Raw genomic sequence first — 26,156 nt, forward strand, 5'->3', positions numbered from 1 at the left:
CAGCTGGCGCGCTGCGCCGATCCAAAGCCAGGAGGCAGGTGCTTCTCCTGGTCTCCCATGCGGTGCAGGGCCCAAGCCCTTGGGCTATCCTCCACTGCTTTCCTGGGCCACAGAAGAGAGCTGCACTGGAAGAACAACAACCGGGACAGAATCCGGCACCCCAACCGGGACTAGAACCCGGGGTGCCAGCGTTGCAGGCAGAGGATTAGCCAAGTGAGCTGCGGTGCCCAATACAGACATTTAAAAAGACTTGGAATAGATACTGTATGTGTTTCAAGTCCTGTGCTTACAAGTGAATATTTGGCTAGATTGTATTAAAAATTGGGTGTTTTATATATATATATATATAGTTTTAATTTGAGTTTTGGGGGATAATTTAGTATGCTTTGGTTGTATTAGTATGACTATAAGACTATCTGTATATCAAACTGTCCTGTTTATTTTTTAGTGGCTTAATTTCTTCCCTTTTCATCCCAGCTTTTGTCCTTTGAACTAGAACAGCTAAAATCATTTCAGGAAAAGAAGGATCTTTTATATATAGGAATATTTGGAGGTAGGAAAGTGGGAGGCATTCTCTGTAGTATAATCTATTCCTGATTCGTGTTTTTCCCCCTGAGAGTCATTGGAGTGGGGAATGGGATAAGTATGGAAGCCTCAAGTTTTTGAAATTTTATTTCATTCTAACTTAGCATGTTTAAAAACGACATCTGGGGCTGCCGCTGTGGTGTAGTGGATAAAGCTGCCACCTGCATTGTCAGCATCCCATATGGGCACCGGTTCTATTCCCGGCTGCTCCACTTCCGATCTAGTTCTCTGCTGTGGCCTGGGAAAGCAGTAAAAGATGGCCCAAGTCCTTGGGCCACTGCACCTGTGTAGGAGACCCAAAAGAAGCTCCTGGCTTCTGGCTTCAGATCCACTCAGCTCCTGCCATTGTGACCATTTGGAGAATGAACCAAAGGATGGAAGACCTTTGTCTGTCTGTCTGTCTCTCTCTCTCTTTTTCTCTGTAACTCAGCCTGTTAAATAAAGAAATAAAATCTTTTAAGAGAATAAAAAACCTAGCATCATCAAAGCAACATAATTTCCAGAGCTGTATTGAAAGGTTAAATACTTAGGTAGTAGTAATAGTGGGGAGTACTAGTCATTTTGGATACTGCCTCTGTTTTAATTTTTTTCCATCAGAGAGAAAACATCTTGAACACTGCTGTTAATTAGGCCTAGAGGTTAGGTGTTTATTTTTTTGTTTGCTTTTATGGGAAAGTTTTCTTTAGCATTGAATAAATAGTACTTGGATATCAACTAATAAGGACAGATTTTTTTTTTAAGTGCTAAAAGAGTTTAATTGTAAGACAAAAAGTACTACATTATAATTTAAACATAAGTCATCTTTCAGGAAAGAAAATTTAGTGCAAATTAAAGCCCCAAGAAAGCTCACTATAAACTTTAGAGGAAGATACTAGAACTAGGATTCTAGGAACTAAAAACACTTGGTTCCAACAAAATTTGCTCGGGAAGGTCTTTAAAATGTTAAATGTTACAGAGAACATGTTAGTTTAAAATCAAGTCAAGCAGGTACTAAAAAAAAAAAAAAAAAAAAAAAAGATGCTGAAGATGCTGACAGGCCCTAATACATAAATCTAATAGCATGCTTTATATATCAATGATTGTAGCAACAATTTACAACAATTTCTCATTCTGAAGTTTTACATACTGCCTTAGTCCATCTATAAGGACAGATTTTTAAAAAAATATGAAAATATTACAACCTAAATTATAAATCTGTTGGATATATTGGAAATATAGCAATGCATTTGCAATATATCAATACATTTTCTCATATAAACATTTTTAGCCCAGTATTAATCCTCGTTCTTCTGATTCAGCTTCTCCTTTTTTTTATGTTGTGAATACTGTATTTTCCTGTGAAAGAAATCTTTTAGCTCTTCAAAGAGTATGTCAGACACTCTGACAAGGCATATTATAAAAATGTTGGTTATGAAAATTTTAAAAGCTTCTCTTCAATATTTTCTTTTTTATAAACCACCTGTTGTCTTATGTGCATAGCATATACATTTGAACAAAGTGCTCATCACTTGTCAGCCATCAGTGGCAGGATAGAAATTACTTGTGGTACTTGCTTTGTAAGAAGTTCTTTTGTATTTGTGACATCAGCTTTGTTTTATACAATTAAAGTATTACACGCTAGAATAATCTAAATTGCAACCACTAAATGGTAATGTAGTTCTTGCCTTGAACTGAATTTGTTTACTGATTGTAAGCAGCTATTGACTACTGTTTAACATGACAGTTTCATAAAAATGTCTCCCTTATTTTGGTAGCAAATAAGAAGGTGGAAATATTATTAAAGGTTTTTCTTAATTTTAAAATTTACTTTCAATAAATATTACATTAAGAGATAAAATGTAGAAAATCCTGTGTGTGTGAAAAATCCTTCAATTATACAATTTGATTTTCAAATGAAATTTAATGCTCCTGATAAGATACATTCACGATCACTTTTAAGAGTATTGTTCTAATTTTTAAATTCTTGGTTAAAAGTGTTTTATAGTCATTTTTGTTCATATTCTTCTGTTAAAAGGAACACAATATAGCTGTTTGATTAAGACTTAAGATTGATACTGGAATAAATATTTAGACTGTTAGATAACTTCTTTTATATTTGTGCCAGCATTAGCTCTACATAGCAATCTACATGCTTAGAGAACTTTACCAATGGATTCTGAGTAATCTGAATCTTTTTTCCTTTGATGTCTCGTTAAATAGTCCTGATTATAATTTATGTAAGTAAGTTAGCAGTAGTGTGTTGACATTATTTAAATTGACAAGTATTTTCTTCAGGTAATTGTTTCAGTGAACAGGTTTCAGAACTAATGGTTTGTGCCTTATAAAAAGCTTTTGGAATGTCATTTTTTTATTTTAATAATAGGTAAGAAGTATAGTAAAAGGTCATTTTCCAGGGTAGCCAGTGGTATGCCTCTGTAATGTAATTGGTTTGCTAAACCTCAACAATCGTTTGTATACAGAAATTCTATATGAATTCAGTGATTAAAAGGCAGAAAACTACTTACAAGTAAGACTTTTTTGTTCCTTTTAGAAACAATCTGAATCTAAATGGGAACTTTAAATTTGCAGGAACAAAATTTAGGGTTTTTCATTGCTTGGTTGCTTTGATGTGTAATATAGTGGACATTAGTACATAAGTAAATGATTAGATGAGTCATAAAATGGGACATCTGCCTCAGAAAGCCTTTCAGACAGCATGAGCTATGTTGTTGAAATCTGTAATCAGTACATCTGTCCCTGAGACTCCAGTTGGTACAAGGATAGTTTTCTATTTTGGATTAGTTGCTATATGAAGACAGCATATTAAAAAAATTTTTTTCCTGCATGCAACTAGAAAATTTGTCCTTGTGACATCTGAATAAAAAAATTACAGTGATGATTTTTGATTATGATTATTTTATAATAAGTAAAGGGTAGTAATAAGTGCATAAACTAACTTTTACATGTCTTAAAATGGTTATTTAAGGTAGAATTTTATCTTATAGATTCAATGGTTTTAATTTTTATCAGAGGAAATGTTCATGCAAATACTGGTATTACAATAGGAGAGAAATCCAGATGGAAGGCTGAATTATAAAAAGATTCAGGTAGGATATTTAACTGAAAGAGAGGATTATATTTGGTTTCCTGCTAAACTGAAACTCTCCTGTAATTTTTTTTTTAAGATTTTATTTATTTACTTGAGAGGCAGAGTTACAAACAGTGAGAGGGAGAGACAGAGAATAGTCTTCCATCTGCTGGTTCACTCCCCAAATGGCCACAATGATCAGAGTTGGGCCAGTCCAAAGCCAGGATCCAGGAGCTTCTTCTGGTTCTCCCACTTGGGTGGGATCCAAGCACTTGGGCCATCTTCCACTGCTTTCCCAGGCCATAGCAGAGAGCTAGATTGGAAGTGGAACAGTCGGAACTCGAACCAGCACCCACATGGGATGCTGGCACTGCAGGCGGCAGCTTTACCTGCTATGCCATAGTGTCGGCCTCAAAAAAGAGTTTTTAAAAGTTGTAAGGACTTCCAGTTTCTGCCCTGGGATGTACAGAACTGGAGAGAGTATTACTCCTTCCCTAACAATAAAAAAGAGCCTGACTAATTTCAGAAATCTGAGGACATATAGGGCCTTTGGTGAAAAGGAGACACATTCAACCTGGGGTAGACAGCTGGACATACAGTTCAACTCGAATTATGACCAATTAATGAAGTACATTTTGGCAGGAATTTGTGAAATTAGTGAAAGCTGGCAGAAATTGGGGAATCCTATCGAGTGGGATAAGAACCTCAAAAAATGGGAGATAGGAAAAAGCTCCTGAAAGCATGCATTGCTTCTCCTGCCTGTCTACTGCAAAGCAAAAGTCCTAATCTGTGAACTATGGGATTAGGATTGGGTTGGGGTAATGGGCCTTAGGGCATTGGTGAAAGTCATTGTAGCTGAGGAAAAGAGGATGAGGGAAGGAGCTGGTATTGTACCTATTTTCTCCAGCTATGCAGAGACTGCAACTGTGGATTTAGAGAAGGGAGAAAAATAAATTAAGAGCTATACCTTCAAAGCCCAGAGACCTAATTTTGAAATGGAGGCATAGATGGCTGGCGCCATGGCTCAATAGGCTAATCCTCCGCCTGCAGCGCTGGCACATCGGGTTCTGGTCCCGGTCAGGGCACTAGATTCTGTCCCGCTTGCCCCTCTTCCAGTCCAGCTCTCTGCTGTGGCCAGGGAGTGCAGTGGAGGATGGCCCAAGTCCTTAGGCCCTGCACCTGCATGGGAGACCAGGAGAAGCACATGGCTCCTGGCTTCAGACCAGCGCGGTGCACCGGCCGCAGTGACCACTGGAGGGTGAACCTCTCTCCCTCTCTCACTGTCCACTCTGCCTGTCAAAAATAAAAAAAATTAAAAAAAAAAAAAAGAAATGGAAGCATAGATAATAAGTTTGTATAAGAGATAAAATGGTATCATACAAAAAACTCAGTACAGAAGAAGTCAAAGAAAGATGAAGAAAGAAATATATATATATAAGAAGCAGAAAATGGCTAGCAAGATGGTAGGTTTTAGTCTAGTCACATCAATGATATTAAATGTGGATAACTGCCAGCTAGTTTCAATTGTTTGCACATATATTCTGTGGTCCTGAGAGCTAGTTTCAATTGTGTGCACAAATATCCTGTGATCCTGAGAGTTCTTGGACTTATAAGCCATCTAGTATTTAGTTTTTCATATACATTCATGAGTTTATGAATATATGTAGCATCAAATAATGCTAGATGATACTCATCAGTTTAATGGTGATTTTCCTTCAAGAAATAATTTTCATTTCATGGTACTTGGGTTCTTTCCAGTTTTTTCTCTAATTATATTATAATGCCAAAGTTTGTAATCTAGTACATATGTTCTTTCATATGTGTATAACTGATTAGGAGTTATATTTCCAATAATGGATTCAGTAGGTCAAAGGGAAAGTACATTGGTAATTATGGTAGACACTGCCAAATTTTCCTCTTAGGAGTTGTTCCATTTTGTACTACTGTTATCAGTGTATGAGGATATCCATTTCTCCATGACCTTGCCAGCTGGATGTGTGCTAAACTTATGGATTTTTGTGGTTTACTAGGAGAAAATTTGTACATTGGTTTTTGGTTTTTTTTTTTTTTTTTTTTTGGCTTTTTTGCTTTTCTTACTGTGAGAAAGGTTGAACATCTCATCATATGTTTAAGAATTATTTATATTTTTCCGTTAATTTCTTGATCCTGTTCCTTGCTGATTTTCTCATTCAGTTGTGTTATTTTCTTAATCCCTGCCCTTTATTAGGATCTTTCCATTCAAAAATCTGGTATGTTTGATTTGTTCAGTTCTGCTTTTGGAGTATATTTTAGTTAGTTTTGTGTTGCTGCAACAAAATACCCAAGAGTGTGTACTTTACAAAGAAAGTTTATTAAACAAAGAGCTTTATTTAGCTTGAAGTTCTGGAGGTCCAAGAACACAACACTGGCATTGACTTCTGGTAAGGGCTCATGTTGTATAGCATCATGTGACAGGAACATGTGCAAGAGAGAGGTACCATGACAAATGAAGAAGCAAAAGAATCGGCCAAGAAAGCTGAAGTAGTTTTATAACCACCCTAACTTATAAAACAGGCATTATGTGAGTTGTCAGTATCTCCCAAGCTTATTTTTATTTAGGGTTTATTATGTTGTTCAAATATTTGTTTTGTTGAACTGAGTTATTAAAAAAGCCTTCACCAGCCTGAGTTTATTAAGTAATGCCCCTGAATTAATCTTCCAAGGGTGGTGTCCCAGGTCTCTAATCACACCCCACCGCCTCTCAATACCATTACATCAAGGATCACACCTCCAGCACATGAACTTCTGGGGCACAAACCATATGCAGACCATTTCAGTGCATTTGGAAACATCGTAAAGGTCTACTATAAGTGGGCTTTTCACATTTCTTCTAAGATTTATTTATAAAGATTTTGTCGATTTTTTCCTTGGTATTATAAATGTGATATTATCTTGCCTTATATTTTCTGAATATTACTTATATATTAAAATGTTTATAAAGATCCATTTGCCTAGTTGTTGTATTGTAGGGATTGCTCAAGGAAAATGTGAACAGTTTTCTGTGTTCCTGAGTGGCTAATAAATAAGTTGGATGTTTAAGACTTACATAGCTGAAATTCCCGGGCTGCTTTTTTTTTTTTTAAGCTTTATTTATTTACTTGGAAGTCAGAGTTAAACGTTAAACAGAGAGAGAAAGAGAGGCAGAGAGAGAGAGCTCTCCATCCACTGGTATACTCCCCAGATGGCCGCAATGGCTGGAGCTGCGGCAATCCAAAGCCAGGAGTCAGGAGCTTTTTCCAGGTCTCACATGTGGGTACAGGAGCCCAAGGGTTTGGGTCATCTTCTACTGCTTTCCCAGGCCATAGCAGAGAGCTGGATAAGAAGTGGAGCAGCTAGGACTCGAACCAGCGTCCATATGGGATGCTGGCACTGCAGGCTGTAGCCTTACCCTCTACACCACAAGGACTGCCCCTCCAGGCTGCTTTTTAATTTGCATTTGACTGGAACAGGCCTTTGGCCTGGTGGTTAAGATGCTGTTTGGAACAACCACATCCCTTATTGGAGCATCTGGGTTTGAGTCCTGGCTCTGCTCCTAACTCTGGCTTCCTGACAATCCTGGGAGGCAGTAGGTAATGGCAGATAGTTGAGTCCCAGCCAACTACATGGTCTCTTTGTGTCTCTTAAAAAAAAAAAAAAAAAAAGAAATAAAAAAAAATTAAAAATATTTGAAAACAAACTGAGTCTGTATCGAACATGTCCAGACTTTAAAAAAATAAATTATATATTTCAGACTATAACTTAAGAGTTAATGGTAACTCAGCATTGGCAGAATGAATTTATAAACAACATAGGGAAGCCTTCCTAAGTAAGGCAGATTTTGAAGAGGTTCTCAAAATAAAATACATATTAGAGAAAATTAGATATAGTGCATTAACTCAATGGAATACTGCAATCTGCATTAAAATGGAGGGCTATCTGTGACACTTAAATTTAAAAAGCAGGTTATACAAAGCAATGACTATATCACAGTACTCTGGGGGAGTATGGGAGAAGTCTCAAAAATATGTAATCAAATGTTAACAATGGTTATTTATGTATTTCTAGATAACTACTTCTTTTTGTCTACCTGCTTAATGGTGATTACTAGTTGTCAACTAGAATCCATGCTCTCCTTCTTAGTACATGGTTGCTCATCTTTACTACATTTTCCAGTCTACCTTGAGAATAGGTATGTCTGTGTTTAAAGCAGATGATTATGAAAGGAATGAGATGTGACACTTTTGGCCTCTATCTCAAGACATTGTGCCTACTCTAGTATTACTGTTTTCCTTTTATGCCAGCTTAATTGGAAGTTTGCAGCGCCTTACAATATAGCAGAACTATGACTTGGAAGGAACCCGGATCTGTGAATGGCTAAAAGGAAAAGAACTACCCCCCTACACTGGACTATTTATCTTAAGATTGAAATTAAAAAGAAATAAGCCTTTTGTTTGTTAAGCCACTCTATATTTGGGGTCCCTTTACTTCAGCAGTCTAGTTTTATTATTGTTAATATGAGTGTACTTGTCTTTTCTTAACATGAACACTAACTTTTTTTTAAAATTTAATTTATTTATTTGACAGGTAGAGTTATAGACATTGAGAGAGATAGACAGAGAGAAAGGTCTTCCTTCCGTTGGTTCACTCCCCAAATGGCCGCCATGGCCGGTGCACTGCGGCAACCGAAGCCAGGAGCCAGTTGCTTCCTCCTGGTCTCCCATGCGGGTGCAGGAGCCCAAGCACTTGGGCCGTCCTCCACTGCACTCCTGGGCTGCAACACAGAGCTGGACTGGAAGAGGAGCAACTGAGACTAAAATCGGCACCCACATGGGATGCCAGCGCCACAGGCGGAGGATTAACCAAGTGAGCCACGGCGCCGGCCCTGAACACAAACTTTAATGTTAAAAAGAATTGGAAATTTATATTCATTAAATAAAAGCTAAAAAAAATCAAAAAAAAAAGTTAAAAAGAAAGCCATTTTTCAGCCATTACTTGAGTATATTATGCATATGATACTGAAACTTGCCTTTCTCATTTAAGCTCTCCTGAATATCTTGCCATATCATTAGTGCCCATTTTTTTTTAAATAAATGGTTTATTTTGGTATAACACCAAATTTACAGAAAAGTTTCAGAATAATACTGAGAGCTTTCAGATACCTCTTATCCAGTTTCAGTTGTCACTTATTTTACTTTATTTTACTGTGGTACACTGGTCAAACCTAAGGAGTGAATGTTGTTCTACTACAGGTTGAGCATCTCTAATCTAAAAATTCAAAATTTGAACTGCTTCAAAATCTGAAGCAGAATTTTTGAGTGTTGGCATGACACCACATGTAGAAAATTCTGCACTTGACTTCATGTGATAGATTGTATTCAAAATGCAGGAGCATAAAATATTGTGTAGACTATTTTATTTTATTTTATTTTATTTTATTTTATTTTATTTTATTTTTGACAGGCAGAGTGGACAGTGAGAGAGAGAGACAGAGAGAAAGGTCTTCCTTTGCCGTTGGTTCACCCTCCAATGGCCGCCGCGGCCGGTGCGCTGCAGCCGGCGCACCGCGCTGATCCGATGGCAGGAGCCAGGTACTTATCCTGGTCTCCCATGGGGTGCAGGGCCCAAGCACTTGGGCCATCCTCCACTGCCTTCCTGGGCCACAGCAGAGAGCTGGACTGGAAGAGGGGCAACCGGGACTAGAACCTGGTGTGCTGGCGCCGCAAGGCAGAGGATTAGCCTAGTGAGCCGTGGCGCCGGCCTTGTGTAGACTTATGTTCAGGCTATTATATATGGTATGTGAGAAATATAAATGAATCTTGTGCTTAGATTCGAATCTTATCCCCAAGATATCTCATTATATTTACACAGATATTCCCAAATCTGGAAAGTATATAAAATACAAACCACAATCATTTCAAATAAGGGATATTTAACCTGTACTAACTAAAATCTAAACTCTTTGGATCTGATTTCCATTAACATCTCTTTACTGTTCCAAGTTCCACTCTAGCATACCACATTATATTTATTTTCATGTTCCTTGTGGTTATTTTCCAGTTTGGAGCCTGGCTGGAATTTTTCATTCTTTAGTTGCACAGAGTATAGTTCACTAGTTGAGACCAAGAGAGAAAGAAATGAGGTCAAGATCTGTGCCCTCATAAAGCCCCATTTCTTATTCTATTGGCATCTTAATCTGGAAGTCAAAGTTAAATTTCTTTTATTTATTTATTTATTTACTTACTTACTTACTTACTTGAGAGGCAGAGTTACAGACAGAGAGAGGGAGAGAGAGAGAGAGGTTTTCCATCCACTGGTTCACTTCCCAAATGGGCCCATCTAAAGCCAGGAACTTAGAGCGTCTTTTGTGTCTCTCATGCAGGTGTAGGCATCAAGCATTAGGGTCACTTTCTTCTGCTTTCCCAGGCCATCAGCAGGAAGCTGGATCAGAAGTAGAGCAGCCAGGACTTAAACCAGTACCCATATGGGATCCTGCATTGAAGGAAGATGCTTAACCTACTACGCCATAGTACCGGCCACCAAAATTGAATTTCTTATCTCTGAAGGCCTGAACATTTCTGATGTTATTAATGGGAGGAAGATACATTAAGTACCATTTATTGTATCCCATTTTGGGTTGGGACTGTGCTAATCATCTCATTTAATCATTAGAACGATCCTAAGAGGAAATACTACTATTGTCTACATTTTACAGAGGAGACTGAGACTTAGATTTTGAGTTGCTTAACATCATTCAACTTGTAAATGGTAGTATCCAGCTCAAAACAAAATTTTTTTTCTTTCTTTTTATCCTCTTGCTTGTACATCACAGTGCTGCTAGTTCCATGTCAATGAAAATAACCTAATTGTCATTGGATATGGTAGCTATTGGGTGTATTCACAGGTAACAGGAGAAAGAACATTAATGCTATATAATGCAATCGCATTTTCCATCTCAGATATTCCAATTCATTCATTCATTCTCTCTCTCTCTCAGATTTACTTATTTTATTTGAAAGAGTTACAGAGCAGGAGAGTCAGAGAGACTGATCTTCCATCCACTGGCTCACTCTCCAAGTGGCTGCAACGGACAGGGTTGGGCCAGGCTGAAGCCAGGAATCAGGAGTTTTATCCATGTCTCCCACTTGGGTGGCAGAGTTCCAAGGACTTGGGCCATATTCCACTGCTTTCCTGGGCATATTAGCAGAGAGCTGGATTGGAAGTGTAGCAGCTGAGACTCAAACTGGCACTGGAATGGGATGCTGGCACTGCAGACATTGTCTTTACCCACTACTTTACAGTGCTGGCCTCACAATTCTCTGTCCCAATCTCGATCTTGAACTCCTTTCATCCCTCGTTGTCTTTGCCCCTAGTGGTATCTGAAGAAATCTCTGAGAGATGGAAGGAATTCTTTTGGTCTCAATTTCATCCACCAGTGCATAGCTGATGGTTGGATTGTCAAGTTTGACTTTGTTGCTGGTCAGTTTGCTCTGATGCCAGTGGCCTGCTTTTTTGCTTTTTGCTAACGTGGAGTCTTAATATGCCAGTGTGTTACAGTTAGTAACAGTGAAGTAAACGTCTTATAATAATTTTTCTAGTAATAAGTTACAGGCAGATACAGAAATCATAATAGCAAAGATTGACTTTTTCTTATCTTGTTAAAGAAATGTTGGAGTTTTCTTTCATGGTGTCTTTAGAGGTTTGTGCACATGTGGAGCCATCTAAAAGTGAAGCTTTCTTTAACATTTTGCTGACTGAACCTGCACACGCGTACTTTGTAGAGTTAAATTTTGACAAACAGGAGATACCAGCATTTGTAGAAAAGTTTTAGTTTATCCCCTAGAGGGTAATTGGAGATGGAGGAGTAGACAGTATTCTTGTCACTATTAAGTGAACTCAGAATGTCTCACACATTGCAAGGCATCTTACAGACAAGACAGAAAGACATATAGCCCTACCCTGGAGAAACCTTTTTGTGAAAGTTGTTGACAACATGCTGAATTAGGGAGAGTGGCAACAGTGGAATTTTTTCATTTGAGAGAAATAAGAATTATGTTGCATCTGATAATTGACCACAGTAATAAATTTGTGCTATAGATGCCATGCTTTCACCCTCTTCAACATTTGCTTATACCTCACAGAAGTAGATGAACTGCTAACTTTTTGGTGGCTATCCTTTCAGAATTTAGATTTTTGTGTTGTGTGCACATCCATGTCTATATATACATACACCTAAAAATAAGACATCAACTTTAGCTTTCCTGTTTCTTCATTGTAGAAAGGTGATTATAATAGTTAGGTTGTTGATAGGATACAGAACCCTTAGAGTATTGCTTAGCACACAAGTACACATTCAGATATTATTTTATTTTAAATCACAAAGGATAACTTATTATGTTGTATTTTATTTTATAGTGTGTTTTTGCAAAAAACTGAATAGTTTCATGTACATATAGTACATATAAATCTTTTTTAAAAATTATTTTACTTATTTATATTTATTTGAGAGACATAGAAACAGAGAGCTCTCATCTGTGGGTTCATTCCCCCAAATATTTGCCAGCTGGGGCTGGCACTATGGCATAGCATGTAAAGCTGCTAGCACCAGCATCCCATATGGGTGCCAGTTAGAATCCTAGCTGTTCCACTTCTGATCCAGCTCCTTGCTGATGTGCCTGGGAAAGCAGCAGAGGATGGCTCAAGTACCTGGGCCCCTGTACCCATGTGGGGGACCTGGAGGAAGCTCCTGGCTCCTGGTTTCAGATCGGTCCAGCTCCAGCCATTGCAGCCATTTGGCAAGTGGACCAGTGGATTGAAGATCTCTGTCTTTCTCTCCCTCTCCCTCTCCCTCTCCCTCTCCCTCTTTCTTTCTGTAACTCTGCCTTTCAAATAAATATTTAACAACAACAAACAAACAAACAAACAAAAAAACACTTGCAACAATCAGGGCTGGGCCAAACCAAAACCAGGAGCTGGGAACTCAATCTGGGTCTCCAGTATAGCATATAAGGATATATAAGCAGCCATCTTTGCTGTCGCCCAGGGTACATATTAGCAGGGAACTGGAAATGAGAGTGAATCTAGGACTTGAACCCAGGCACTCTGACGTGGAATGTAGGGGTCCCAGTGGTGTCTTAAGTGCTAGCCAAATACTTACTCCCCCTTTTTCTTTTTAATGATTGTGTAGCATTCCATCATAGGACCGTACTGCAATATGTCAGTGATAGATATTTAGTTTGTTTCTAATGCTCAGTTCTTCAAGTATTTAACATCTTCTTGCTCTCCAAGTTCTTGATTTTGTTAAGAAAGCAGAAATAGAATTATCTGTCCCCTCTTCCATAATTCATTCACTCAGGGATATGATAGGAATAAAAGACAAAAGTCTGTGCTTTCAAAGTGCTTAAATTCTCAAGGCATAGATATATACTGAACAAATTGCTTAAGATACATTGTATATTAGATAGGAATGAATACAGAAGTGAAAAAGTAGGAAAGTGGGATAGTACAGTATTTCTGTGGGATTTGCAGTTTTAAAGACTATAAGGGTAGTACTCACTGAGAGATTGATATTTGAGTAAGAATTGATGTATGTACAGGAACAAAGCTTGTAAATATCTGTGAACAGGGGCAACAGCCATTGCTAGTGCTCTGGATCAGAGTAGGGTCCAGTATCTTTCAAGTCTGTCATCCTTCATCCACCTGCACCTTTCTTCTTCATAACAGGTAAAGGAATTGTCCCTGCCAAGGCCAACCCCTCCACTTGCACATTAAATCTGCTGCTCTTTCTGGCATATACGGCTGTGATCTTGCTGTTGTGCCTTTTCTGTATTATATTTTCTCTTTATTGATTTCTTCCCTTGAACATGGGAGCATTCTGTAATCTCACTCATCTTTTTAAAAAGAGGAAAACCAGACAAACCAAAGCAAAACTCTCCTTGGCCCTCATGCATACACCTCCCCCCTTCTTCTTTTCAATGAAACTTGTTTTTCTTTAAAAAAAAAAAAATTAAGATTGATTTTTTTCGAAAGGCAGCAGTTACAGAGAGAGGGAGACAAAAACTGAGAGATCTCCCATCCACTGGTTCACTCCCCGAATGGTTGCAATGGCTGAAGCTGAATTGATCCAAAACCGGGAGCCAGGAGCCAGCAGCTTCTTCCAGGTCTCCCATGTGGGTGCAGGGGCCCAAGCACTTGGGCCATCCTCCACTGCTTTCCCAGGCCATCAGCAGGAGCTGGATCAGAAGTGGAGCAGCCTGGGCTCAAGTAGGCACCCATATGGGATGCCAGCACTGCAGGCAATGGCTTTATCTGCTTCGCCACAGTGCCAGCCCCAGTTTTTGTTTATTTTTAAGGCTTTGGCATTTATCATGAATGCTTCTTAAAACAAATACTTTTATGACTTTTGATTTATATTTCTTCTCACATATTTAGGGTTAAGTGATATATGCTAAAATCCTAATGTAGCTTACCTTTTCATACTTAAATATTCTAGTAGGGCTAGTTAATCTAATAGAAAAGGATTTTCCCCAAGTTTTGTGTTCAGAAGGCAGTCAGCGGAGACTCAGAGTATCAGTGAAGCAGTATGACTGTCTTTAGCAAAAAAGTTTCAGCCATTATACTGCATCCTGCTGTCTTGTCTGAGGAATAACACATTTGCTAGAGGTGCTTTGCTTTAGATTGCTGCCCCAGTCAGAGGTCAAGTACTGTGGGAACTATGCTTTTACTATATTGGTTGAAGAAATAGATCAGTAAAACACTTCTGTATACACAACAAATCTGTACTCTGATTATATGTCTGCATTTGTGAGGCTGTCCTTAAAGTTGAATAGTCTGATTTTACTTACCTGTTCCCAGAATTTTGTAGTCAAGATGGAGATAAAACTATGATAAGAAAAAAAATGGCTGCATTTGTATTATAAGTGTCTTGGTGTTAGACTGAATGTAGGAGTGTTTTCCATGTAACTTAAATACAATATATATAACAAACTCTATTTTATGATGGTACCTTGGGTTTTTTTTTTTTATCTTCATTGAGAGAAATGTTTCTGCTAATGTTAATTAGCTAGTAGCTGCTGTTTTCAGTGTGCTTCAATTATAGTATGTTGCTTGATTATATGTTATAAAATAAACTTAAGGATACCCTAGACTGCTACTCTAAGAAGTTGTATGTTAACTTAATATTAGGAGCAGGTTTCTTATAAATTAGGTGGGAAAAGGGGAGATACAAATAAAAATATGAGCATATATCGGGATTTTTGATTTCATTATATTTTTCAATTAATCTGTCTATATTTCTGGTTCTTGTTTTTGTGAGTGGCAAGTGAAAAGTTAGTTACCAGCCTAGAACATGGAGTTTTCAATTGTAACCATCACTGCTATAGAATAATTGATAGTAAACATTTACTAAGTATCCATACTGTCGTATGTAAAACCTTAAAGTCTGAGTCAGTAAAATTTGTAGCATATCTGTCCTTATAAAAATAATAGGCAAATGAAAGTTTAAAGACAAATGATGAAGTTATTATAACTCAGAATTAGTTAATAAATGAGTCCGCTTTACATTGTAAGAGATATAGTTTCTTATTTTTTTAAAGATTTATTTATTTATTTGTAAGTCAGAGTTACACACACACACACAGAGAGAGAGAGAGAGAGAGAGAGAGAGAGAGAGAGAGAGAGGTCTTCCATCCACTGGTTCACTTCCCACTTGGCCGCAACGGCTGGAGCTGCGCTGATCCAAAGCAAGGGCCAGGAGATTCTTCCAGCTCTCCCACGCAGTTGCAGGGGCCCAAAGATTTAGGCCATCTTCTGCTTTCCCACGCCATAGCAGAGAGCTGGACCAGAAGTGGAGCAGCCGGGTCTCAAACCTGCGGCCATATGGGATGCTATCGCTTCAGGCCAGGTCCTTAACCTGCTGCACCACAGCACTGGCTACAAGAGGCATAGTTTTAAGAAGCTTATTATAGTACATTTTGTCACAACCAATAAATATGTCTATGAGCCTTTATATGTTTACCCCATATGAGTCTCTCTGTGTTTCTCAGATAGTTGAGAAAAAATATTTTGGGTTGCATAGTTGTTGATGTTGAGTTTTGAGGCCTGCACTGTGGCGCAGCAGCTTAGGCCGCAACCTGCAGTACAGGCTTCTCCACTTCGATCCAGCTCCCTATTAATGCCTGGAAAAGCAGCCGAAGATGACCTAAGTCCCTCATTCCTGCACCTATGTGGGAGACTAGAAGATTCTCTCTCTCTCACTAACTCTGCCTTTCAAATAAATAAATAAATCTTTAAAAACTGAAAGAGTTTTTAAGTATTCTTGTGTTAATCTAGGATTCCTAGAAGTGAGCCTTTACTCCAGCAAGGATATGTATTTGAATATGCAGCATAGAGACCTGAAGTTTGGAATGTCCAATAAACTAAACTCATATTTTGAAAGAATGTTCTGTATAACTATTTTGAGACTTTTCTGTCTCAGTGTATGTATGACATTATTAGGTAGTAATTTCTCACATTGTTGTCAAACTATAAAATTACACTTTTAGAATTTTAAGTAGTAGAGAATTTCATTAGTGTTTTTCTCATTCCTCTGGTTGTAAAATTAAAATGCTTCTGTGAGCATATACTTTTCTGTACATTATCTTTTTAACTTAAGCATTGTTCTCGGATTCACATTTACTTTTCTTTTATGTCTAAGATAGTTTTAAACTTTCTGTTCAAGAAAATATAAATTCTGAATATTGACCTGGCTTTCTGCACTTTCACTTTTCTTGGGCCTTAGAAAATTAATATCAATTAAAACAGGAAGGTAGATCCTAAAAAAAAAATCTACAAAAAAATTGATGACTTTTCCCCAGTTCAACTAATTCTCCAATACTTTCATATATATATTAATATTTTATTCATTTATTTGAGAGGCAGAGTTGCATACAGAGAGGGAGAGTCAGAAAGATCTTCTATCCATTGATTCACTCCCTAAATGGCTACAATGGCTGGTGCTGGGCCCATCTGAAGCGAGGAGCCAGGAACTTCTTCTGGGTCTCGCACATGGGTGTAGGGTCCCAAGTGCTTTGGCCATCTTTTGCTTTCCCAGGCCATAGCAGAGAGCTGGATCAGAAGAGAACAGTGGGACCTGAGCTGGCATCCATGGGATGCTGATGCTGCAGGCTGAAGCTTAGCCTACTATTCTACAGCGCCAGCCTCCAATGATTTCAAATATATTAAGCTTCAGTTACATCGCTCAGACCATAAACCAGCCCAATTCAGAATAGGACAGTAGCTGCCATAATGATGTTATGGCAACTTTCTTGCTGTGTTCATTCCTTTCTGGTGGATGTGGAGCTTTTGAAAACAAGAGAGAATACTACTTAGAGGCAAAATTTAATGTTGGTCTCATTGAAATAATTGTTAAGTTTACTTAGTCATCCTTTCAAAACTGGTACTTAATTTTCAAAAGTCAGGAGTTTATTTGGTTTGCATAAGTTTTTGGGAACCAGTCTGCAACGTGAAATAATTTTGTTATCTTCTCTCATTTTATGATTAGATATTTATGCCACATGTAAAGTTTAGGTTAAAGATACTAAACAGAGAATAGTGTATATATATATAAACATATATTTATTTGATTTGAAAATTAAATATATTAGTTTGTAGGCCCATGTAGAGATGAGTTAGCTGATGCATTTTTTGCAGAAAGTAGTAACAGTTTTATCATATGAAATGTATGTATGTCTGTGACTCAAGTGTTTCTCTTAAAGTGTATTGAAATTTTCTTTGCTTATGAAATCATTAAATTTAAATTTTATTTTTCCAAGTCATTGAGGTGTTAAAACTGATGTTTATAGCATTGCTTTGTGGAAGAAGGTAGGTTCATAAACTCAAATTGTTTTGCTTTATCAGCATTTTTTTTATGTAATTCTTAAAATTAATTTAGTTTTTTATAGGGAACTGTGTTTTGATTTAGTTAGCACTTAAGGAATGTGTTTTGTTAATTTTTGCATGTTCTTCTAATGCCAGTAAGCATCTATAATAAATATTTAAATAAATGCCTATATTTGGTTAGAACCTATAATACATTCTGAAACTTATTTAATGAAATTATTACATACAGTTGAACCTTGGATAAATAATGACTTGTTAACTTCAGTATCAGTTTGATATATACAGCTTTTTTATGTGGTTCTAGCAGATGTTTTTAAAATAGGAGGGTTAGTATGTTTCAGATCATTGGAGAATTAGTTGAGCCAGCAATAAGTCATCAACTTTTGTAATTTTTTTTTGGATCTATCTTCTGTTTTAATTGGTATTAGTTTCTTGAGGAATAAATACAAACTTTCTGATCAGTCACTTTCAGTGTGCCTGAAAAAAAAATGTAAGCAATCCAGGGTACTTGATTTTATTAAATTGACTGACTTCAAAAGTTCATTGCCATTTGCTTATAGTTTCTGGCTTTTGTGGCAGAGAATAGCAGTGCTTTAAAATTGGGTTTATGCTAACTTTAAAAAAACATATCTGTTCCAAGCAGTCCAAGAAGTGCAGAGATCCATGTCAATATTCAGAATTCATATTTTCCTTGAACAGAAGGTTGTGATAAAATGGTACATGGTGTGTTTTCATTGCCTGTTGAAAGACTTTCATGCAGTTAAAATAAGCATTTTGATGGTGGTTGAATTAAGAGTTTTTGTCAGTCTCTTCTCATCATGGATGATTAGACTAAAACGTCTGCTTGTCTTGACTTGAGATCACCACAGCTTCAGATAACATGCTTTGTGATTGAAGGTCGAAATATTTTGAATTCTAATAGGCTGCCAGATGAATTGCTTGAAATAGACTGTAAAATTTCAAGGCTTCTTTTTCCATCTGCTGTGAAAAGAACCATTGGGAATGGTTGAGCTTGATGATCATAGAATTACTGGATGGTGATTCTAAAACCCTCAAAGGGAAGTTGCTATGGAGATCTAGTTCCAAACTGTGAAATGATTCACCTTTGAAAGGCTGCAGGGTCTGAGAAGCTGAACACATCATTGTTCAGGTGGTCATTGGTTAGGAAATTGCTGGTGCCTGTGTAATCAGCACTCCTGTGGTAGTTAACGATCTAAAAAGGTTTGTTCTGAATGATGTGGGACAACAGCAATGTGCATAAGATGGCTTCTCTCAATCATGGTTTGCTCAGTCTGATGCTTGTAAAAATACAGCAAACTAAATTGCACAGAAATGAACTACTTTATTGAAGAAATCTTTTGAAAACAAAATTTTGCATTGATGAGTTTGACACCTAAAATAAAATGGTTCCTTTTGAAAGTAAAGTTTTTGCAGACATGTACTTTATTTTCTTTGTTTTAATCCATTCCTCCCATCCCACCTCCAGACACACATACAGTTTAGCGATAAGAAGCTCTTTCTCTCTGTAGGTCCAAGCCACAGAGAAATGTTCAGCTTTAAATATCCTAAGTACTATGTCAAGACTCTTCTTGCACAATCACAGGATCACCTAAGAAGTTTAGAAATGCCCCCAAACCATTGAGAGTGAGTCTCCTCTATAGTAAATTGTTTCCCACAAGTTTTTCATTACACATATTTGTGACAACATATATTTTAAATGGATACATATTCAAACTTTTCTGTTTTTATTAAATTTAAAAAGTTAATTTTTACTTTTACTTCTAGAAACCTGAGACCATAATAATTTTTTAAAGATTTATTTATTTGAAAGAGCTACAGAGAAGAGGCAGACACATACACACACACACACACAGAGAGGGAGGGAAGGAGAATCTTCCATCCACTGATTCAATCCCCAAATGACCATAAATACCTGGGCTGGGCCAGGCTGAAGTCAGGAATTTTGGAACTTTATCTTGGTCACCCACATGGGTGCAGGAGCCCAAGGACCTCAGCCATTTTCCTCTGCTTTCCTGAGTGCATTCACAGGAAACTGGATGGGAAGTGGAGCAGCTGGGACTTGAGCCTGTGCCCACATGGGATGCCATAGCACCAGCTTCTAGAATAATTTTTGAGATTGATTTACAGATTGGCATTGTGGCACAACAGGTTAAGCTGCCAGCATCCCATATGGGTGCCCATTTGAGGTTTGCCTGCTCTGCTCCCATGTGGAGTACAGGGACTCAAGCCCTCAGGCCATCTGCCGCTGCTTTCCCAGGTGCATCAGCAGGGCGCTGGATCAGAAGTGGAGCAACCGGGACTCAAAATTGCTACCTATATGGGATGCCAGAGTTGCAGATAGCTGCTTAACCTGCTGCACCACAACACAGGCCCCAGAGTTATGTATATCAAGTTTTGCTCCATATGGTGTGTTCTCCAAACATTAAGATATAATATACATATAACAAAATCATGCACTCTTAGTATATAGTTTGGTACATTCTGTTTATTGTATATAGTAGTCACTACCACAATTAAAATACACAGTGTTAGGTGGGTGTTTAACCTAGTGGTTAAGGCATTTCAGAGTGCCTGGGTTTGATGCCTCTCTCTGGCTCTTACCTCTAGCTTCCTGCTAAAGAGGAACCTGGGAGGCAGTGGTGATGGCTCAAATAACTGGGTTCTTGCCACACACATGGGAGACTTGCATTGAGTTCCCAACTTTTGTGAGCACTTTGAGGAGTGAAACATAGATGGAAGCTCTCTTTTTGTCTCTCAAATCAATAAAAAATTGACCTCCCCAAAAGGAAAAGAAGAAACCAGAATGCCCAATGGTTTCATCATCTAAAATGTTTTCCCATATCCTGGTAGAGTGGATCTTATCCCCCAGCCCTTACCCTCAAGGAACCACTGATGAGCTTTCTATCATCTTGGTTTTATCATTGTGAGAGCTTCATATAGTGTATAGCCTTTTGTGTTTGATTTTTTCAAAAAAATCTGACATACTGTTTTTGAGATTCATCAGTACGGTATACATAAATATTTGTTTCTGCTTATTGTTATGTAGCTTTTAATAGAATAACTTTCATAGTTTCTTTATCCATTCATTAGTTGATGGACATTTCAATTATATCCAAGTTTTATTATGAATATTTATGTACAAGTGTTTGTGTAGACATTATTTCTTTTGGGTAAAAATCTAGAAGTAGGATTGCTGAAGGGTGTATTTAGCTGTATAAGCAACTGCTATCCCATTTTCTAAAGTGACTGTAACATTTTGATTTTTCTTTTTGAAGATTTTATTTTTTTATTTGAAAGTCAGAGTTACACAGAGAGAGGAGAGGCAGAGAGAGAGAGAGAGAGAGAGAGAGAGAGAGAGAGGTCTTCCATTAGAGTTACACACAGAGAGAAGGAGAGGCAGAGAGAGAGAGAGGTCTTCCATCTGCTGGTTCACTCTCAAATTGGCTTGGGACAGCTGGAGCTGTGCTGATCCGAAGCCAGGAGCCAGGAGCTTCTTCTGGGTCTCCCACGTGGGCTTTCCCAGGCCATAGCAGAGAGCTGGATCAGAAGAGGAGCAGCCAGGACTCAAACCAGCGCCCATATGGGATGCCAGCGCTGCAGGCAGCGGCTTTACCCGCTAAGCCACAGCACTGGCCCCAACATTTTGATTTCTTATCAGCAAAGAAGAGTTCCAGTTCCTCCATGAACTCTTTATCTCTTGACATTATCAGTAGTTTAAATTTCAGACATTTTAGTGAATATTTCATTATGACTTTAGTTTTTATTTTCCAAGTGATTAGTGATAAGCATCTTTTCATGTGCTGCTTACATTTGATGAAGTATCAGTATAAATCTTTTGCCAGTTTTTAACTGGGAGATTGTAATATTCTGAGCCAGAAGAGTCCTTTTTATTGTGTGGATACAAATACTTTTGCAAATACATGTTTTATCAAATTTTCTCCTACTCAGTGGCTTGTCTTTTTGTTTTCTTTAATATGCTTTTCACTAGGATATTAATTTTATCAATTTCCCCCCAATGATTTGTACTTTTTGTGTCCTTTAAAAGAAATCTACCCAATCCAGTGTCCCAGAGATTTTCTTTTATTAATAATAATTTTAGCCCTTACACTCATTTCTAGTTAATTTTACACATAGCATGAGGTAGGGAGTTGAAGTTAATTTTCTTCCATACATTTAACTAGTTGTGCCAGAATCATTTGTTAGAATGGATATCTTTTCTCTCACTGAACGCATTTGGCACCTTGTCAAAAATCAGTTAACTAATCTGGGGGATCAAATGTGGGTCTATTCTGTTCCATTAGTCTTGGTTTATTCTTCTGCCAATACCACACTGTCTTGGTTATTTAACTTTATAGTAAGTCTTGAAATCAGGAATTATAGATTTTCTGACTGTTCTTTTTCAAATTTGTTTTAGCTTTTCTAGCTCTTTCATATGTTTGAGAAATTTTATTCAGCTTATCATTTTCTTGTAAAAATATCCACTGGAATTTCACTGACTTTTGACTATATGTATTGAAACTGCCTGTGGAGAGTACCAATTCATGAATATGATAAATTTATTTAGGTCTTTTCTCAGTAATATTTTTAGGTTACAGAATACAAGTCTTTACATGCATACACACAGAGACATAAAGAGATCTTTTATGTGTTGGTTCACTCTCCCAAAAGCCCACAGTGGCCAGGGCTGGGCCATACTGAAACCGGGAGCCTGTACCCCAATCTAGGTCTACTTGAACGTTACCTGCTGCTTCATAGCAGCAAGAAGCTGGATTGGAAGCAGAGGCAGGACTCAAACCCAGGCACTCTCATAAGGGATGTGGGCATCCCATGTTATGACCTACCTGTTGTATTAAATACTTGCATCTTGATTACTAATGTAATCCCTTTATAGAAATGAATCATCATCTGTATGGTTTCAGTTTTTTTAAATTTATTGAGGATCAAGTAGTTGGATCTTAGCTACACATGTGGGAGACCAAGATTGTCTTCCCAATTCTTGGCTTTATCCTGGCTTAGCTGTGGCTGTTGCAGATATTTGGGGAGTGAACCAGACAATCCTGTCTCTTCCTCTTTCTCCCCTCTCTTTCAAAGAAAATGAAAATAAATAAAATTCAATTTATTGAGATTTGATATTTGGTTCAGTATGTAGTCTAAACCCTAAGAACTGTGTACTCATGAAAAGAAAGTTTTCTTTTTATTGGATGTAATGTTAATATTAAGTCAAGATGATTGGTAATGGGGTGGGCATTTGGCATAGCAGTTAAGCCACCTCCTGGGACACTTGTATCCTATATTAAAGTACCTAAATTCAGGTCTCCACTCCTTCCTTGTTTAAATTTAATGCTAATGCATATCCTGGGAGGCAGCAAGTAGTTGGGTCTCTGCCACCTATACCATATGGAGACCTGCACAGCATTCCCAGCTCCTGGTTTTGCCTGACCCAGCCCTGATTGTTGTGCGCATTTGGGAGAATGAATCAGCCAATAGGAGATCTCTATTCGTCCCTCTGTCAATCTCTCTCTGCCTTTCCAGTAAGTAAATAGAATGATTGGTAACATTTTTGAATCTTGTTTGGATCTTTTTGTCTTTACTGATTATTTTTTGTTGTCGTTCCAACAACTTAATTCAGAGAAGGGTATAAGATTTCTACTTCTGGTTATGGAGGGATCCATTTCATTTTTAATTCTGTGAGTTTTGGCTTCCTATATTGTGAAGCTGTTATAAGGCACATATACATTATATGCATATCGTGCCTTCTGAGTGAATTTTTACAGTAGTTTCTCCTTATACCAGGGGGATGTTCCAAGACCTCTAGGAAGTACCTGAAACTACAGATAATACATTGTATATTTGCTATGTTTTTTCCTATTAAGTCAAGAGCTTTCACCTTTTCATTTAAAGAAGGTATATTAGGTCTCTGGCATATCTGAATTGCCAGCATCATTGTTGTAGTGCTTTGGGGCCAGTATTAAGTAAAATAAACATTACCTGAACACAAATACTGTGATTGTTCAACAGTTGATCTGACAACCTAGATGGCTAGGAGGTGACTAAGAGCAGCTAGCGTATACAGTGTGGCTATTGTAAGACAGAGGGGATGGTTCACGACCAAGGAAGGACAGCATGAGTCAGCACAAAATTTTATCATACTACTCAGAAAGGTGTGCGATTTAAAACCTAGGAACTGTTAGCCGGCACCGTGGCTCAATAGGCTAATCCTCCACCTTGTGGCGCCGGCACACCGGGTTCTAGTCCCGGTCAGGGCACCGGATTCTGTCCCGGTTGCCCCTCTTCCAGGCCAGCTCTCTGCTATGGCCAGGGAGTGCAGTGGAGGATGGCCCAGGTGCTTGGGCCCTGCACCCCATGGGAGACCAGGAAAAGCACCTGGATCCTGGCTCCTGCCATCGGATCAGTGCGGTGCGCCGGCTGCAGCGGCGGCCATTGGAGGGTGAACCAACGGCAAAGGAAGACCTTTCTCTCTCTGTCTCTCTCTCTCACTGTCCACTCTGCCTGTCAAAAATTAAAAAAGAAAAAAAAAAAACCCTAGGAACTGTTAATTTTTGAAATTTTCTATTTAGTATATTTTCTGGTTCTAATTGACTGAGAATGAAACCATGGAAAGTTAAGTCATGGATAAAGAGGGACTACTGTATTTTTTTCTTATTATAAAATCTCTATCTCTACTGATACTTTTATTTTGAAAACAGTTTTATATGTTGTTAATGTAGCTATTAAAGTATATTTATATATTTCTATGTATTAATGTAGCTATTTTATATCTATATGCTTATTATTTTCCATCCATTTACTTTCTTTTTTTTTTTTTTTTGACAGGCAGAGTGGACAGTGAGAGAGAGAGACAGAGAGAAAGGTCTTCCTTTGCCGTTGGTTCACCCTCCAATGGCCGCCGCGGCTGGCGCGCTGTGGCCGGTGCACCGCGCTGATCCGATGGCAGGAGCCAGGTGCTTCTCCTGGTCTCCCATGGGGTGCAGGGCCCAAGCACTTGGGCCATCCTCCACTGCACTCCCGGGCCATAGCAGAGAGCTGGCCTGGAAGAGGGGCAACCGGGACAGAATCCGGCACCCCGACCGGTACTAGAACCCGGTGTGCCGGGGCTGCAAGGCGGAGGATTAGCCTATTGAGCCGCAGCGCCGGCCCATCCATTTACTTTCAGTTTATCCATGTCTTTATATTTAAAGTACAATTCTAATACATAGCAGAGGATGGTGCTCTATTTTATCATGAATTCTGTCAATACCTTTTAAGCTACTTAGTCTATTATCTGAAAGATTTATTGATAGACTTGGATTTGTGTTTGTGTGCTCTTTCTTACTGCTACTCTTCCTTTGTCTTCCTGTGCATTTTTTTTATTATCTCATTGTTGCTTCAAATTTTATATTAATAGTCACTTTGCTACACAGACTGACAAAGAGGGATCTTTCAGACAATGGTTCACTCTCCAAATGGAGGCATGCTGAAACCAGGAACCACGAACTCTTTCCAGGTTTGAAGTACTTGAGCTATCATCCATTGTGCTCCCAGACGCATTAGCAGTGAGCTGGGTTGGAAGTGGAGTAGCTACAACTTGAACTGGCACTCTAAGTGGGATGCAGGTATCCCAAGCAATGTTTTACCCTGCTGTGCCACAATACCTGTCCTGTACTTTTTACCTCTAATGTTTGAGTTATACTTCTGCTATTCTGTTCAGCCATTGGATGTGACTCAGCATGTACTTCTTTTGTAAACATTTTTTATTTATTTGAAAGGTGCACACAGAGAGAGGGATCTTTATTCACTGATTCATTCCCCAAATGCCTGCATCAGCTGAGGGTGGACCAGGCCAAAACCAGGAGTGTAGAACTTGGCCCAGGTCTCCTACATTATTGGCAGGGACTCAAGTGTCTGGGCCATTGCCTGCTGCCTCCCAGGGTGCACATTAACAGGAAACTGGAATCTGAAGCAGGGCCAGGATTTGAATCTAGGCACTCCAAGTTATGTCTTAACTGCTGTGCCAAATGCCTGCCCCATAGTTTTTTTTTAAATAAAACAATTTATGGCAAGTTTTATTATAGAAAAAACCTGCATGTTTTTTCTTTTACCAATCTATTCTGGAATGCTGCTAATGACATCATAATTACCTGGATCAATGATAGCCAGTGGGCATACTCCAGGGTTTCCTTTATGCTGTGCCCAATTCAATATTACCACCACTGTAATAACAGAAACCAGTTTTGATCACCATGGTATAGTACTCTGTTTCTGATTTCCTCAGAGCTGAGTAGTTGTTGGCAAGGATGACCCATTTTGCTTTACCTCATCTGATCAACTTCAGATTCTGCTTGTACCCCGGCACGTGTTTTCCACTTTTCATAACAAGTTGGAGCCTAAAGTTGATCAACTGCAGTGACTTTTTCATCTTCTATGCAGCTACCATCTTCATGTCTTAGGTACTACATGGCCCCTAAGCAAGAACAGCTGCCTGCCTTTTGTAGTAATTTTTAGTTTACCCTCCTTGGTGGTCATTGAACTCCAATCTATAAATTTCCATTTTCAATAAGTTGGGTAAATTTTTATTCATTAATTCTTTAAA

The 26,156-nt window shown here is 38.3% G+C and overlaps 1 protein-coding gene and 1 pseudogene across 3 annotated transcripts in view; one reads left to right on the plus strand and one right to left on the minus strand.

Moving 5' to 3' along the window:
• Positions 1-26,156, plus strand: part of OLA1 (Obg like ATPase 1) — a 184,716-nt gene that overhangs the window by 55,478 nt on the left and 103,082 nt on the right. The window lies entirely within an intron of this gene.
• LOC108176906 (large ribosomal subunit protein eL30 pseudogene) lies at positions 2,485-26,000 on the minus strand (annotated as a pseudogene).

Source organism: Oryctolagus cuniculus, chromosome 3, assembly GCF_964237555.1.
Source record: "Oryctolagus cuniculus chromosome 3, mOryCun1.1, whole genome shotgun sequence".
Taxonomy (NCBI): Eukaryota; Metazoa; Chordata; class Mammalia; order Lagomorpha; family Leporidae; genus Oryctolagus; species Oryctolagus cuniculus.